The sequence below is a fragment of the Oryctolagus cuniculus genome, chromosome 21 (genome assembly GCF_051225735.1).
Source record: "Oryctolagus cuniculus isolate XC-2025 breed Fujian yellow rabbit chromosome 21, ASM5122573v1, whole genome shotgun sequence".
NCBI lineage: Eukaryota > Metazoa > Chordata > Mammalia > Lagomorpha > Leporidae > Oryctolagus > Oryctolagus cuniculus.
In genome coordinates, this window is record NC_142887.1 from 16,667,708 (window position 1) to 16,682,748 (window position 15,041).

General features: G+C 38.5%; 1 protein-coding gene across 4 annotated transcripts in view; it reads right to left on the minus strand.

Annotated features, from left to right (window-relative positions):
- MED13L (mediator complex subunit 13L) overlaps positions 1 to 15,041 on the minus strand; it is a 318,626-nt gene that overhangs the window by 118,330 nt on the left and 185,255 nt on the right. The window lies entirely within an intron of this gene.

The following is a 15,041-nucleotide window of genomic DNA, read 5'->3' on the forward strand; positions in this document are numbered from 1 at the left end:
TAAGTAGAATAAAGCAATCGAACAGTAAGCAGGGTATGTGCACCATTTGACACACTATAAGATAGAAATATAATGTTTTAGAAGTTTTAAAGAAACCTTAGAAAAATCAAGCTTTCTATCGCAGATCCAGTCAAACTTGTGGGTATATACACATAGACTAATCCCTGCAAAGACAAAGACACTAGCAATGAGTTTAAGCACAGAAAAGCTGGGTGGCTGGGCAGCTGGTGTACAAGAGGTTTACTTCCTCACCTTATGTCACTTTGTGCTGTTCAAATGTTGTGCCATATATATATGTATTTCTCATTCTAGATAATTTGAAAAGGATAAAATTATCACATAGGAAGCTTTTCTGCTGCAAACATTTCCAAGTGCAGGTATTTCAGTGAATTAATAAAGGAATCCTCTGCTGTGCATCTGATTTACTATGAAAAAATCCAATACTCGCCAAGCAAGAATTTTGTGCAATGAGAGAGATTCTAAATAGTAGCCCCTATACAACTTTGTAATGTGAGAATTTAATATTTATAATCAATATTTATATCTACATTAAACTGATAATCATTAACCTTACTAGTGAAGGCAGCATGAAGAACTGAGAAAAATATTAGTTTTCATATGAAACTAAAAGGCTACATTTAAACCTAGGCTCCTCCACTTCAAAGCTGTGTGCTTCTCAGCTAATAGCTCCCAGGTAATCACATAACCTGCACGGACACTAGCTTTCCTCTTAAGAGCAGAGGTCAGCAGCTATGGGCCCAAGCCCGTTCCATCCTGGCAACAATTTCTTATAAAGCTTTATTGGGCTGACGCCGCAGCTCACTAGGCTAATCCTCTGCCTGTGGCGCCGGCACTCCAGGTTCTAGTCCCGGTTGGGGTGCCAGATTCTGTCCTGGTTGCTCTTCTTCCAGTCCAGCTCTCTGCTGTGGCCGGAAAAGGCAGTGGAGGATGGCCCAGGTCTTTGGGCCCTGCACCTGCATGGGAGACCAGGAGGAAGCACCTGACTCCTGACTTCGGATCAGCGCAGCGCGCTGGCCGTGGCTGCCATTAGGAGGGTGAACCAACGGGAGGAAGACCTTTCTCTCTGTCTCTCTCTCTAACTCTGCCTGTCAAAAAAACAAAAAAGCTTTATTGGAACAACTCGTGCCCATTTGCTTGCATGTTGTCTCTGGTCAATTTTGTCGTAAAATGTTAGCTGACTAATTCTGACTGAGACTACGTGCCACTTAATGTTGATAATAGTATTAAGATATTATTTATCTTTTTCACCTTCATTTTCACCATGGGTATAATGGAATTTTCCATGATGTGTGTTGTCACAACAGACTATAATACAAATCTGTTTTCCTTTAAGACAAACTTTAAGATTTGCAAAAACACTGCCTCTTCTCTCACTGTTTTTGAAAATAGTCACTTCAGTTTTAAAAATGAGAGAGAGGTTATCTTAACATATGGTAGAATTAGGTGTGAAATCATAAATATTTTAACTTTTGTTTTAATTTTTATAGTAAATATTAATAACCCATATACATCACATAAACAAAAGCTCCCTGGGCTCCTAAATAATAAATAAAGGTGTTTTGAGACCAAAACAGTTAGAAAATGTTATACTCTTAACTTGAATACATCACAGTGGCATAATCAACTGGCAAATCACAGCAGTAGAGACCCAGGATAACCTTCTCCATATACTTGGCAAGGCTTGGATTAACAGAGTAGAGAGGATTCCAGTACAATCAACTGACACTACCACCATCCAACAAGCAGTTTATGGAAAGAAATATGAGGCTTCCCATTGGAAGCTCCCAAAGTACTTGCTATGAAATTTTATTCGAAAATCTCAAGTAAGGCAAAAGGAAAACAGCCTGTCCTTTTAATGTCACACAAGAAGAAAGGTATATCCAGCGATTATCTAGAACCTCAGTTTCTAAACTATGCACTAAAGCACCCTACAACAATGCAGCAAATTCACATTAAACTTTGAAGGAAACAAAGCAATATTTCTCAGAGACCACACAAATGGTCATGAGAATTCAGGGTCAACATCAAACTGCACTATGACTCCTTTAAGTAAAATCAAATCTTTGTAAAATTCATTTTCTAGCATAGCTATGATACAAAGTAAAATTCATGTGGACAGAAAATGAGAGCGGTGATGTCCAACGTGATCTAAGTTTTAAGTTGTACAGGCACTCAATGGATATATATATATATATATATATATAAAAAACATATATATAAATTTTAAATGTTATATATATATATATAAATGTTATATATATATATATAAATGTTTTTAACATATATAAATGGTAAGAACCATTTGTGAGGGCCAACATTGAGGTGCACGTAAAGCCACTGCCTACAATGCCAGCATTTCACATGGGTGCCAGTTTGAGTTCCAGCTGCTCTACTCCAATCCAGCTTCCTCTTAATGTACCTGGGAAGGCAGAGGAGGACAGCCCAAGTGTTTGGGCCCCTGTACCCACGTGGAGATTCAGTTGAAGTTCGTGGCTCCCTGGCTTCAGTCTGGCTCAGCCAGCTGTTGTGGCCATCTGGGGAGTAAATCACCAGATGGAAGATGTCTCTATCTCTGTCTCTTCCCTCTCTCTCTCTCTAACTCTACCTTTCAAATAAATAAAATAAATTTTAAAAAAGAAATTTAAGGATAAATTTTTTTATTTCAACACATTTCTACATGTGCATTATTTGCTCAACTATCTACAAAATTAGAGATACTGAGACTTAAGTACTTAATAAATGGAACTGCTGAGTATTTCAGCTGGATGAATAATACCCTGGAAAAAAAAAAGGACAAGGTACTAAGGACACCACGAATCAATAATGTTAGGACCTTCTGATTTAGGAGAGAGTGTTCAGCACAACCTACACTTTATCATTTTTTACAAGTTTCAGATTCAGTAAAGGTACATATTGACTTGTAGATTTATTTTTATTTTTGTCTAGTAGAAGTAAGTCTGCCCTGACAAAAAGCAAGCCCTAACTCTGACTTACAGTCATGAGGATATTCATTAGTTTTCTGCCTAACTCACCAATCTTATCCTAATAGTCTAAATTTTCAATAAAGACTTAGCTACGAAAAAATATTCTCTGAATTGATTCTAACATCAACTGTTCCCTCACTAATTAATGAGTTATTAAAACGTTTGGCATTTGTTCATTACATTTGCATTCAAATTCTGATTTTAACTTTTAGCAAACTGTACCTTAAAGTACTAAATTTGTCCTTTTCCTGTATATCTAGATATAACACTATTTTTAGAAGCCGAGTTTGGGGCAGGCATTTGACAAAGACGCAACTTGGAATGCACACTACATATAGAGTGCCTGGCTTTGAGTCCTGGCTCTGTTCGTGATCCTAACTTCCTGCTAGTGTATATCCAGAGAAGCAGCAGATGACGGCTCAAGTATTTGGGCACCTGTCACCCACACGGGAGACTCAGATTGAGTTCCCAGCTTCAGCCTCATTCAGCACTGGCTGTTGCAGGCATTTGGGGAGTGAACCAGTCACTGGTAGATAAAGAAAAATGCTTTATGTAAGATTTTTCATGTGTGTGCATTTTTTATGAGGCATATTAAGATTCGAAAATGTGTTAGGCTATTTCAACTACAACTGCAATTTATACCAAGCAAAACAGGGAACATAACTCAGGAGGGTAACATGCTTTCTGCCAAGGAAAATGTGCACTAAAGTAGCATCATAAAGAGTACAAGTGCTAGGGGCTGGTGCTGTGGTGCAGTGGATTAAAGCCCTGGCCTGAAGCACCAATATCCCATATGTGTGCCAGTTCTAGTCCAGGCTGCTCCTCTTCCAATCCAGCTCTCTGCTATGGCCTGAGATAGCAGTAGAAGATGGCCCAACTCCTTGGGCCCCTGCACCCAGGTAGGAGATCTGGAAGAAGCTCCTAGCTTCTGGCTTCAGATTGGTGCAGCTCCAGCCAAATGGGGAATGAACCATCAAATGGAAGACCTCTCTCTCTGTCTCTACCTCTGTAGCTCTATCTTTCAAATAAATAAAATAAACCTTAAAAAAAAAGAGTACAAGTGCTCTACTCAATAAAAAAAATTAATACAAATGGAAAAATGAATAACTATAAGAATCAAAGACTTTTAACTTTTTATAAAACATCTTAAAGGATCATCTTTTAACACCAAGGTAAAAATAGCTGTGGCCAGTGTTGCGGCCCAGCAGGTTAAGCTGTCACTTGCAATGCAGGCATCTGATATGCAGTACTGGTTGGAGTCCCAGCTGCTCTGCTTCCCACCCAGCTCCCTGCTAAAGTGCTAGGGAAGGGAGCAGATGATGACCTAAGTGCTTGGAGTTCCTGGCTCCTGGTTTCAGCCTGGCTCAGTCCTGCCTGTTGCAGCTCTTTGGGGAGTAGACTGGCAGATCTCTCTCTCCCTCTCACCTTCCCTTTTAATAAATCAATCTTGAGGAAAAAAACAGTGAAGCAAATGTTTGTTTTAATAACATAACAATATTTTGTTTTATGTTAGATGACCTTTCAAACCTCATTTTATATTTTTATTCTAGGATATAGTAAACAGATTTAATGAAGGAAAAGTATATATATTCCATTCAATTCAACAAAACCTGTAATAACTGTTGTGCTGGGAATTATCATGATGTAGAGTAGAAAGAAAGGGAAAACAATGATACACACACTCAATGTGGACACACACACACACAAACAGAATTATGTTTTTAAAGAGTCAATTTAGAAATAACCTAGAAATGGGGATAGAGGGAAGAGAATAAATTATAATTTTCTGTAGTATATATTCAAGAGGAGATAAAATTAAACACACACACATATCACAATAGCAGTAAAATCATGCTTTTGATAAATTTGGAAGCAAAATATCAGAAGAGATAGCTAGAAAAGTTGCCTCAGGAGAGCCACTCAAGGAAGAGGGATCAAAGTTAACTTGAGCTGCCAAGGAAGACAGGATGGGAGAGAAGGAGTGCGAACAAAGAAGGAGCGAAGAACATGCTAGGAATTCTGAAGGCAACCGTGGCTGGACAAAAAGGCTTCTGCTGGTGAGCAGGAATGCCAGGGGAAGGTCAGGCAGCATCCTACACACAAGTGACACCACATCATGTCCCAGTGTTAGACAGTGACACACCCAAAGTAGTCTAACAGAAGAATCAACAGGGACAGTGATTGCAAGCAGAATAAAGTCAGAAAATCACATTATCCAACAAGATTTCTTAGCACTCAGAGTTTCCCATGACCTTCTTTAAACACAAGCACTAAGCTATTATACCTAACCTCATACAACTATCAATAAAATCTTCAATGAATTTGTAAGCCGACACTATTGACAGTCTTAGAAATCACTCCAATCATTTCTAAGAACCCCTTAAAAGCTTTGTTTTCATAATAACTTTTAGCTTTCTAAAACACTAAATAAGTAAGTTAAATTGTTGTAATGTACACTATATACTCTCAAAATTTTTAGTTCTATAAGAGACTGGCAACAAAATCAAGGTGGCTTCAAACATTTATAAAGAAAAGTTCTTTTCTTTTTTTTTTTTTTTTTTTTTTTTTTTTTTTTTTTTTTTTTGACAGGCAGAATGGACAGTGAGAGAGAGAGAGAGAAAGGTCTTCCTTTTTCGCCATTGGTTCACCCTCCAATGGCCGCCGCAGCCAGCGCGCCGTGCCGATCGATTGCAGGAGCCAGGTACTTATCTTGGTCTCCCATGGGGTGCAGGGCCCAGCACTTGGGCCATCCTCCACTGCACTCCCTGGCCACAGCAGAGAGCTGGCCTGGAAGAGGGGCAACCGGGACAGAATCCGGCGCCCCGACCAGGACTAGAACCTGGTGTGCCGGCGCCGCAAGGCGGAGGATTAGCCTAGTGAGCCGCGGCGCCGGCCAAGAAAAGTTCTTTAAAAATAGAGAATAGCCTATGTCAATATTTTAGGAGTCAAATGAACATACGACATTTCTTATATTTTAATTACTTTAAAAAATTTATAGAACACATCTCATTTAATGCAAATCATGTATAAAACTGATTCACAAATATCTGAATAGTAAAATTCCTCTATTTATATAATAAAATCATAAAAATTACCTTAATTATTAATTTTTTTATTTGCAGTCTGAGATAGAGAGAGAAGGGAGGAGAGGGAGGAAAAGAGGAAGAGGTGGGAGAGAGAGAGCAAGAGAGACTGACTGAGAATCTTCCATCCACTGGTCCATGTCCCAAATGGCTGCAATGGTTGGGGCTGGACCAGGACAAAGCCAGGAACCAGGGGTCTCCTCCAGTCTCCCACATGGGTTGCAGAGGCCCAAGGACTTGGGCCATCCTCTGCTGCTTTCCTAAGCATATCAGCAAGGAGTCAGATTGGAAGTGGAGCACCTGGGACTCGAACCAGGGCCCATACAGGATGCTGGTGCTGCAGGCCCTATTCTTAATTTTTTCTAAATACTACTACTACCATTTTCATTACTAATAGTAAACAGCCACCATTAAACAATAATCACATTTGCTTCTATATAAGACACTTATGTTATTCAATTCTAAACAATTTTATTTTTACAAAAAAATAAAATAAAATAAAAGCAAACTAAGGTTCATTGATTTTAGATTAAATGCAATTTACTTTACAACCTTAACATTTTTAATTAAGTTTTAAAACCCAACCAAAAGCAGCAATCTCAAACTGTAGTCTTAACATTCTTTTCAGAAATGAACACTCTTGCCTAACGGGAAAGAAAAATGTCCTGAAATCTAACTCTAATCTTTAATGCTTTCCTATTAGCTGCCAACCTGTTATACAGGTGCCATAGTCAGACACATTATTATTGAACCTGATCACACCTTTCAAAGAAAGGAGTCCATTAACCAACAATGTACTAAAACTAAGTAGACAGTCCTGTCCAAGACTCCTCCTTTCAATGCCCTCACAACCCCCATAGTTTGCTTTGCAGACTATTTGGTCACTGTCTAGACCTTCCTTCCTTCCTCTAACTGGCCTGCCTCATTCCCTACTTGAAGTAACAGGGACTTATAGAGCACAAAGTTCTAGCAGTGCCTCACTTCACTCTAAGGTTCTCTGTATCACTTATTCTTTGTCTGACTACCTCTCTCTTAAATAAATTAAGCAAACACTTTAAGGGTGGACTTTCAGTGGGACTGGAGTTCCAGCTCAGCTCCCAGTTCCAATCTCATGCTAATGCACACTCCAGGAAGCAGCAGGACATAATTCCAGTATGTTGGTCCCTGCTACCCAGGAGACAACCTGAAGAAGCTCCTGCCTCCAGGCTGCAGGCAGCCCCAGTTTTGGCAGTACAGAGATCTGGAGAGCAAGTGAGTGGATGGGAGATCTCCCCCAACTTACTTTTCTATAAATTAATTAAAAATTGAAAGTGCCTCAGGAAAATTTTATGTAAATATCAATACATAATAAAGACCATTCATGTCTGTTAATTTTTAAAAGATGGATAATGTTTATAAATTCTAAACATGAGTCTAAAACATTAATATCTTTAAAACAAAATAAAGGACAAAAGTCATTGAGTAAATAAATTATAAAAATTCACATATTATTCAAATATTGAAGTTACCGAGAAAATGGGTATCATCTTTTTTTTTAAAAAATTAATTTATTTATTTTTTAAGATTTACTTATTTATTTAAAAGTCAGAGTTACACAGAGAGAGAAGGAGAGACAGACAGAGAGAGAGAGAGAGAGTCTTCCAACCACTGGTTCACTCCCCAAGTGGCCACAATGGTTGGGGCTGCGCTGATCCAAATCCAGGAGCCAGGAGATTCCTCTGGGTCTCCCACGTGGGTGCAGGGTCCCAAGGACCTGGGCCATCTTCTACTGCTTTCCCAGGCCACAGCAGAGAGCTGGATCGGAAGTTGAGCAGCCGGGTCTTGAACCAGCATCCATATGGGATCAGGCACTGCAGGCAGCAGCCCTACCAGCTGTGCCATAGCGCCGGCCCCCTTAATTTATTTATTTGAGAACAGAGTTACAGACAGAGAGAAGACACAGAAAGAGAGGTCCTCTATCTCCTGGTTCACTCCCCAAATGGCCAGAATGGATTAGGCTGCGCTGATCTGAAGCCATGAGCTTCTTCTGGATCTCCTACATGGGTACAGGGACCCAAGCACTTTGGACCATCTTCCAGTGCTTTCCCAGGTGATAGCAGGAAACCAGATGGGAAGTGAGAAGCTTGGACTTGAACTGGCACCCATATGGGATGCTGATCCTGCAGGTGGAAACTTAACCTACTATGCTACAGCACTGGTCCTAGGTATCATTTCTTTAACCCAAGGTGATTCAGTCCCAAGTGCCAACTGATATCATTTTTTAAGATGTTTACTTTTGTTTATTTTCATCTACTTGAAAGGCAAAGAGATAGAGAGAGAGAGTTCTTCCATGTGCTAGTTCACTTCCCAAATGGCTACAACAGCCAGACCACAGCCAGGACGCAGGGAACTTTATCCATGTCTCCCATGTGAGTCAAAGGGTCTCAGTCACTTGAACCATCATCTGCTTCTCAGGATGCAAACTGGATGGGAAGTAGAGCAGCTGGGACTTGAATCAGGGATTGCAAAATGGGATGTGGGTGTCCCAAGCATCAGCTTAACTCACTGCAATACACTCTTAATAGATAAACAATGTAAGAACAGGTAAAACATAACAGGTCAATAACAAAGCAAATTAAAATTTTATGTCCTAAAATATTCATCAGGTTTCACTTCAGGCAGTAATAAATGTAGCTCCTACCCTAACAATATGTCCTTACCTCTAAATAAACTCTGAAGGAAATATTAAACTCTGGTAAAAACTTAGCTACCAAATTGCAGGCAGAAACCTAGTTAGTGGATACTCAAAAATGTGTATCATCGTGTCTCTCTCACTCTCTCTTTTTCAATATTTTTTAACACGAGGGCATACTGAACCATATAGCGTAGCTAAAATTGAGGGAAACCCTGCACCCTGAGCCTTACTGTCTTGAAGAAACAGAGGACTGAGTTCAAGAGAGCTGTCAAACATGAGAAAGGAAATCCTAGGAAGAAAAAAAATCAGCGACAAACTGTCCAAGTCTCTGACTCCTCAACCATGTGCATGAGGCAGACTCTCAAAAGCTCAGCTAGGAGCAGGCGTTGTGGCATAGTGGGCTAAGCCTCTGTGTTGTTGCCAGCATACCATATGGGCGCTGATTTTAGTCCCAACTGCTCCACTTCTGATCCAGCTCTCTGCTGTGGCCTGGGAAAGCAGAAGATGGCCCAAGTGCTTGGGCCCCTGCACCCACATGGGAGATATGGAAGAAGCTCCTGGCTCTGGATGGGCCCATCTCAGGCTGTTGAGGCCATTTGGGGAGTGAACCAGCAGATGGAAGACCTCTCTTCGATTCTGCAACTCTGCCTTTCAAATAAATAAAATAAATCTTTTTTAAAAAAAGTGTAGCTAAGATTAACACAGTGATTATAAAGCAGGAGCTTTCTAGCCTCCTCAGGACATCTGAAAACATCTGGAGACTTCCTTGGTTGTCACAACTAAGGGAGTATGGTGCCATTAGCAGCTTGCAGGTGAGAACCAGGGAGGCTGCTAATCATCCCACAATGCACTGGTCAGTGTCATACAACAAACCAATAATCCAACACCTAAATATACACATTTCCATACATCTCTGGGAGTAGGAAATGCCTGGTCTTTATAATTTTCATAGAAGCAGATAACCTGAAAGCTGAAAGACATTTCAGAAATAATAAGTGCTGAAACTGAAATCCAGAGGGACTCCATGAGTCCCACAGGTCAAATAGTTAATGGAAGATCATCAGTATTTCTGGATTGATGGTGTAGTGAACAAAGAGGTCTTTGTTTCCAGCTTAGTTTCAGTTCTCTAGCAGGAATAATAAAAGGAATCCCAACAAAGGCATTCCCTCAACCTCTCTAATGGAGCAAAAACACAAGGTATAGCTCTTACTGCAATATATTTCAAATTCCTCTTGAAACTATGCAGCATATATTTAAACAAATTTTACTTTAAAAGATAAAAAAGTCAATGATTGATAAGAACAAAAAGAAGTTAAAGAAATAATTTCAGACTTAAGGGGACAGAAAATATTCAAATAAAACAAGCCAAACACAATCAAAATAATATACTTCAAATGTGTATGTGCTATTGGCATGTAAAGAAGTAATTAGAATATTTGAAAACATGCGGGGCTCTTTGGAATATCAATCAAAAGTTGGGCAGGATTGCCCATAAGAAAGTGTTGTCAAATTAATTCAGAAAATGGACTAGCAACTTGGTATTTGTTTTAACTTAGTTTATAAAGTTACATCTGATACCAGAAAAAGGTCACACTTATAAACTATTGGTAGCAATCAATTATTTTGCTAAAAATATCATTCAAAGTCTGAAGTCATGATTACAAATTCTTCAGTAATAAAATGTGGTGTAAAACTACAGGTAAACTGGAAATCAAGTATCTTTCCAATAAAAGAACCCCAATTACAAGAATAATTTCTTCTAAAAATAAAATTAACTTGTTTTTTTACACATTTGTTTTCAAGTGTTTGAGAATTTTGAATGCAATGGCTTTTTCCAGTTCAACACAGATTTCAGAAAGCAGAAATTTTAGGGTAGCAGCTATGGCACAGCAGGTAAAGCTGCCATCTGCAGCATTGGCATCCCTATGGGCTCTGGTTCAAATCCTGGCTGATCCTTCAGCTCCCTGCTAATGTGCTTGGGAAAGCAGCAGGAAAATGGCCCAAATGCTTGGAACCCTGCATCCACGTGGAAGACCCAGAGGAAGCTCCTGGCTCCTGGCTTCAGGTTGGCCCAGCCCTGGCTGTGGTGGCCATTTGGGAAGTGAGGCAAATGATAGAAGATCTCTCTGTCTCTGTCTCTCCCTCTCTCTGTAATTCTGATGAATGAATGAATGAATGGGTCAGTCATTCAGTCTTTTTTTTTTTTTTTTTTTTTTTAGTGAAGGGGCCAATGCTGTGGTGTAGCAGGTAAAGCCACTGGATCCCTGTTTGAATCCCGGCTGCTCCACTTCCCAGCCAGTTCTCTGCTATGGCCTGGAAAAGCAATGAAAGATGGCCCAAGTCCTTAGGCCCCTGCACCTACATGGGGACCCAGAAGAAGCTCCTGGCTCCTGGTTTCAGATCGGTGTATCTCCAGGCATTGCGACAATCTAGGGAGTGAACAAGCAGATGGAAGACTTCCACTTCCCTCTCTCCCTCTCTCCCTCTCTCCCTCTCTCCCTCTCTCCCTCTCTCCCTCTCTCTCTCCCTCTCTCTCTCTCTCCCTCCCTCCTTCCCTCTCTGTATCTCTGGCTTTCAAATAAATAAATCAGTATTTTTAAAAAAAGGTAGAAATTTTGAATGTTTGATTTTACTTGTCACAACCATTTATGATAAAGCCAAAGTTTTCTTTCCTATTTATTATTTTCCCAGAGATACAAAAGTCAAAAAAATTTAATACATGAGTGTATATTTTTTAGAATTACCATTCATTCTACAAATTAAAAACATTAATTCTACAAATTAAAACTTGTAAGTCCACAAGCAAGTGATTTGTTTGTTGTCAATATGTAAGGACAGGGCCAGTGCTGTGGCCCAGTGGGTTAAAACCCTGGCCTGCAGTGCCGGCATCCCATATGGGCTCTGGTTCAAATCCTGGCTGCTCCACTTCCAATCCAGCTCCCTATTATGGCCTCGAAAAGTGGTGGAAGACGACCCAAGTCCTTGGGTCCCCTGCACCAACATGGGAGACCTGGAAAAAGCTTCTGGGCCTGGCTTCAGATCAGCTCAGTTCTGGCCATTGCAGCCATTTGGGGAATGAACCAGCAGATGAAAGACCTCTCTCTCTCTCTCTGGCTCTACCTCTCTCTGTAACTCTGTCATTCAAATAAATAAAAGAAATCTTTAATAAAAAATGAAAGGAAATTGCAGCACAAGAAATTGTATTAATAATACATTGAACTCATTCTCAATATATTTGTCTCTGCTTTTATAGTTATTTTAGCTACTTAAAGTATGCAGTGTGATATACTGCACTTATAATTAATTTTACAAAGTATAAATGTTAATATTACACTGTATATTTAGAATATTATTCTATTATGCATACTCCTTTTATCTATAATTAATAGCATCAAATAAGAGAACTTCTAAAATACTAATTTTGTACATACAATCTGTTTAGTACTGGGCAGCAAATTTTCCTCCCTCCTGATCACCAAGATACGTATAAAAAAACCTTAAGGAAAATTAATTTGACTCATTTTCAGTTTATCTCAACAAAATTATAAACTGCCATATAATTATCATAATAGCCTTTTAAGGTAATAATTGCTATTTTAAATTTGGTAACAGCAAAAAACCAGAAAAGTCCCATCCATAGAAACTATACAACTTGTCCCAAATGAATTTGTAAAGAGAAAATGGGATGCGCACCCACCTCTCTTCTAATTCTCAGTGCCCCTCCACAGCGTCACCCTGTCCATTCAGAACACCTGACACCCAGATTCCATTCCAACAGGCAACAGGAGAGAGGCTCTCTTTTCCACTTAGAGAATAAGAGGAAAAAGGCATCACACTGAATACAACTTTATTACAGCAGATGCCAACTTATAAAACTTGGTTTTGGTTAAATTTTTTTTCTAATTGTTAATCTCTTCTGAAATTCTACACAAGACAAAACTTTGACATTCAATCATGAATAGAAAGTCTAAAAATAATTTGTTATACTACTCAGAGATCAGCAGCCTCATGGTTATAGCAAATCAAATATTTAAATATGTTACATGTATTATTGACATTTGGCTTGCTAAACTTATAAAAACTTTTAGATTCTAAATGAAGTGTTAAGATATACAAACTCTATAAAATAAACTGGTCACTCTATGTGACTTTTTCAACAGTTTTACTATTAATACATGATTACTAATCGCTACTCCTTCGATTCTTGTTTCATTTCTACACTTCCTCTTCATCCCCTAGTGGCTGTCAATTCACCCAAACAGCTATATCTGATGATTCAAAGTTTTGTGACTGGCTCTGTGAGAATCCATACTAAGCATGAGGAGGCAAGGAAGACTGGACAAGACAGCTACTGTGCTGAATCATGCCATGGTTACTCACTTCCACTTACAAACATGAAAGCCAAAACTGTAACCACTTGGAAAATCTAAGTCCTCTGTACATTTAACTTAAATGCAAGATTTGGAAATAAAAATCCAAGAACATATTCATAATTAGGTTAAGCTAAATCAGTATATATTTATCCCTCAAGAGCCAAAGTCACAGGGTGTTGGGTCCAGCCCTATCCCAGCATACCCAAATCACAGTATACTCAGATCCCTCATACAAAACAGCACTCTACTGGCATATAACTTATCATCCTGTATATTTGAAAAATCTTTAGATTACTTATAACATCTAATATATTTATTCCTTTTTTCCACACTCATGGTAAATGTACCTGACTTCCTTGCCATGTCTTCTCACAAGACTTTCAGATTTCCTGGCCAAAAAGCAAAACAAAATCCTCCTATTTTCCAAAGGATTTGGATGAAAAGTGGCAGTAAAATCAGAAAAAAAAAAAAAAAAAACTCCAAGAGAACACAAAGAACCAAGCTGGGTCTATTATGGAACTGTACTCCAGAGGGCAGTGGCACACATATTTATGCTGTTATCACTGTCACCATCTTAACCACATCATATTGAAGGTATCACTATTGTCTGGACAGCTGGACACATCTGAATGAGAGTATGACTGGGGTGTTGGTTCAGTAATAAATATGTGAAATATCTTGGGAAATAAAAAACACCTGATACAATGTAAATGCTATTATATGACATTGTTTAGAGAATAACAAAAAAAAAGTCTGTACAGTCTGTACAGACACAAGTGTTGAGTATTTTCAACCCACTATTGCTGGAATCCAAGCATGTGGAAGCCATGGACAGAAGGGCTGACTGTACAGAAAAAAAAATCCTGCTCCATCAATCAAAGTCTCCATAAACAGGGTCACACTTTTAATAATCACATTCATATACATGGCTACCTTTCTAAAAGGTAAAATTTGATGTACATACACCTGTGTGCTATAAGATTTTATAAGTCCTAAGAGATTTTAAATGTACTAAAAAAGGAAAATATTTCAAAGTTCACAGTGATTTGGCAAAGAAAATGGCCAATCTATATTTATATGATTTATATGATTGGGGGATCTAAATTTTAAATTTTGTTATTGAGGAGATCCCACAGCAATTTCATTAAAGCTTTAAGACAGATACGTTGGGGGAAAGACTACTAATTAAATCTGTGGTAGCAACTGGGAAAGTTTAGAGAGTAAAAGTTCCAAAGAGGGCAAGAGCTACTAGCTGTAATTCTATCAAGTAATAGAAAAGACTTAACCTTAAGGCTACTATATAAGGTTTCAGAGAGCGCTAATCAAAAGCTGGTTGCAGGAACACTTGGCTTAGGGCAAGCACAATGACAGTAAACAGAATCGAGACTATGTGCTATGCTCTTCGACATGAAATAATCACCATCCACTTATGATTTCAACTAATTCTATGCTATACTGAGAGGTAAGTAAGGTAATTACTCTGATTCTGATTTGATTGAGCTAAACTCCACGCTTATTTTGTATCAAGGACTGCTCGTATACTCACACATACAAATTGTAGCTAAAAGTTTAGGTTTACAGAAACAATTCAGTCCTGGAATTTTACATAGTCAAGAGCATGTTAACATACTTTAAGGAACATCAAAATTTTCACTATTTTAATTCACTTGGCTGTTTTTACAGTTATACCATATAATAGTTTAAGGAAGAAAAATGAGCAAGAATAATGAAAAATCACAAAATAAAATATCTCACTCTCAAATAGTGTGGTCATAATTGATTTACATATAAGTATATTAACAATCATCTTTCTAGTCCAATTTTTAATATTAAAGAAAAATTTAATAATCCAACATTTAATAACATTGTGATCCAAAAACATATTTTAGTACATCTAAACCTCTAA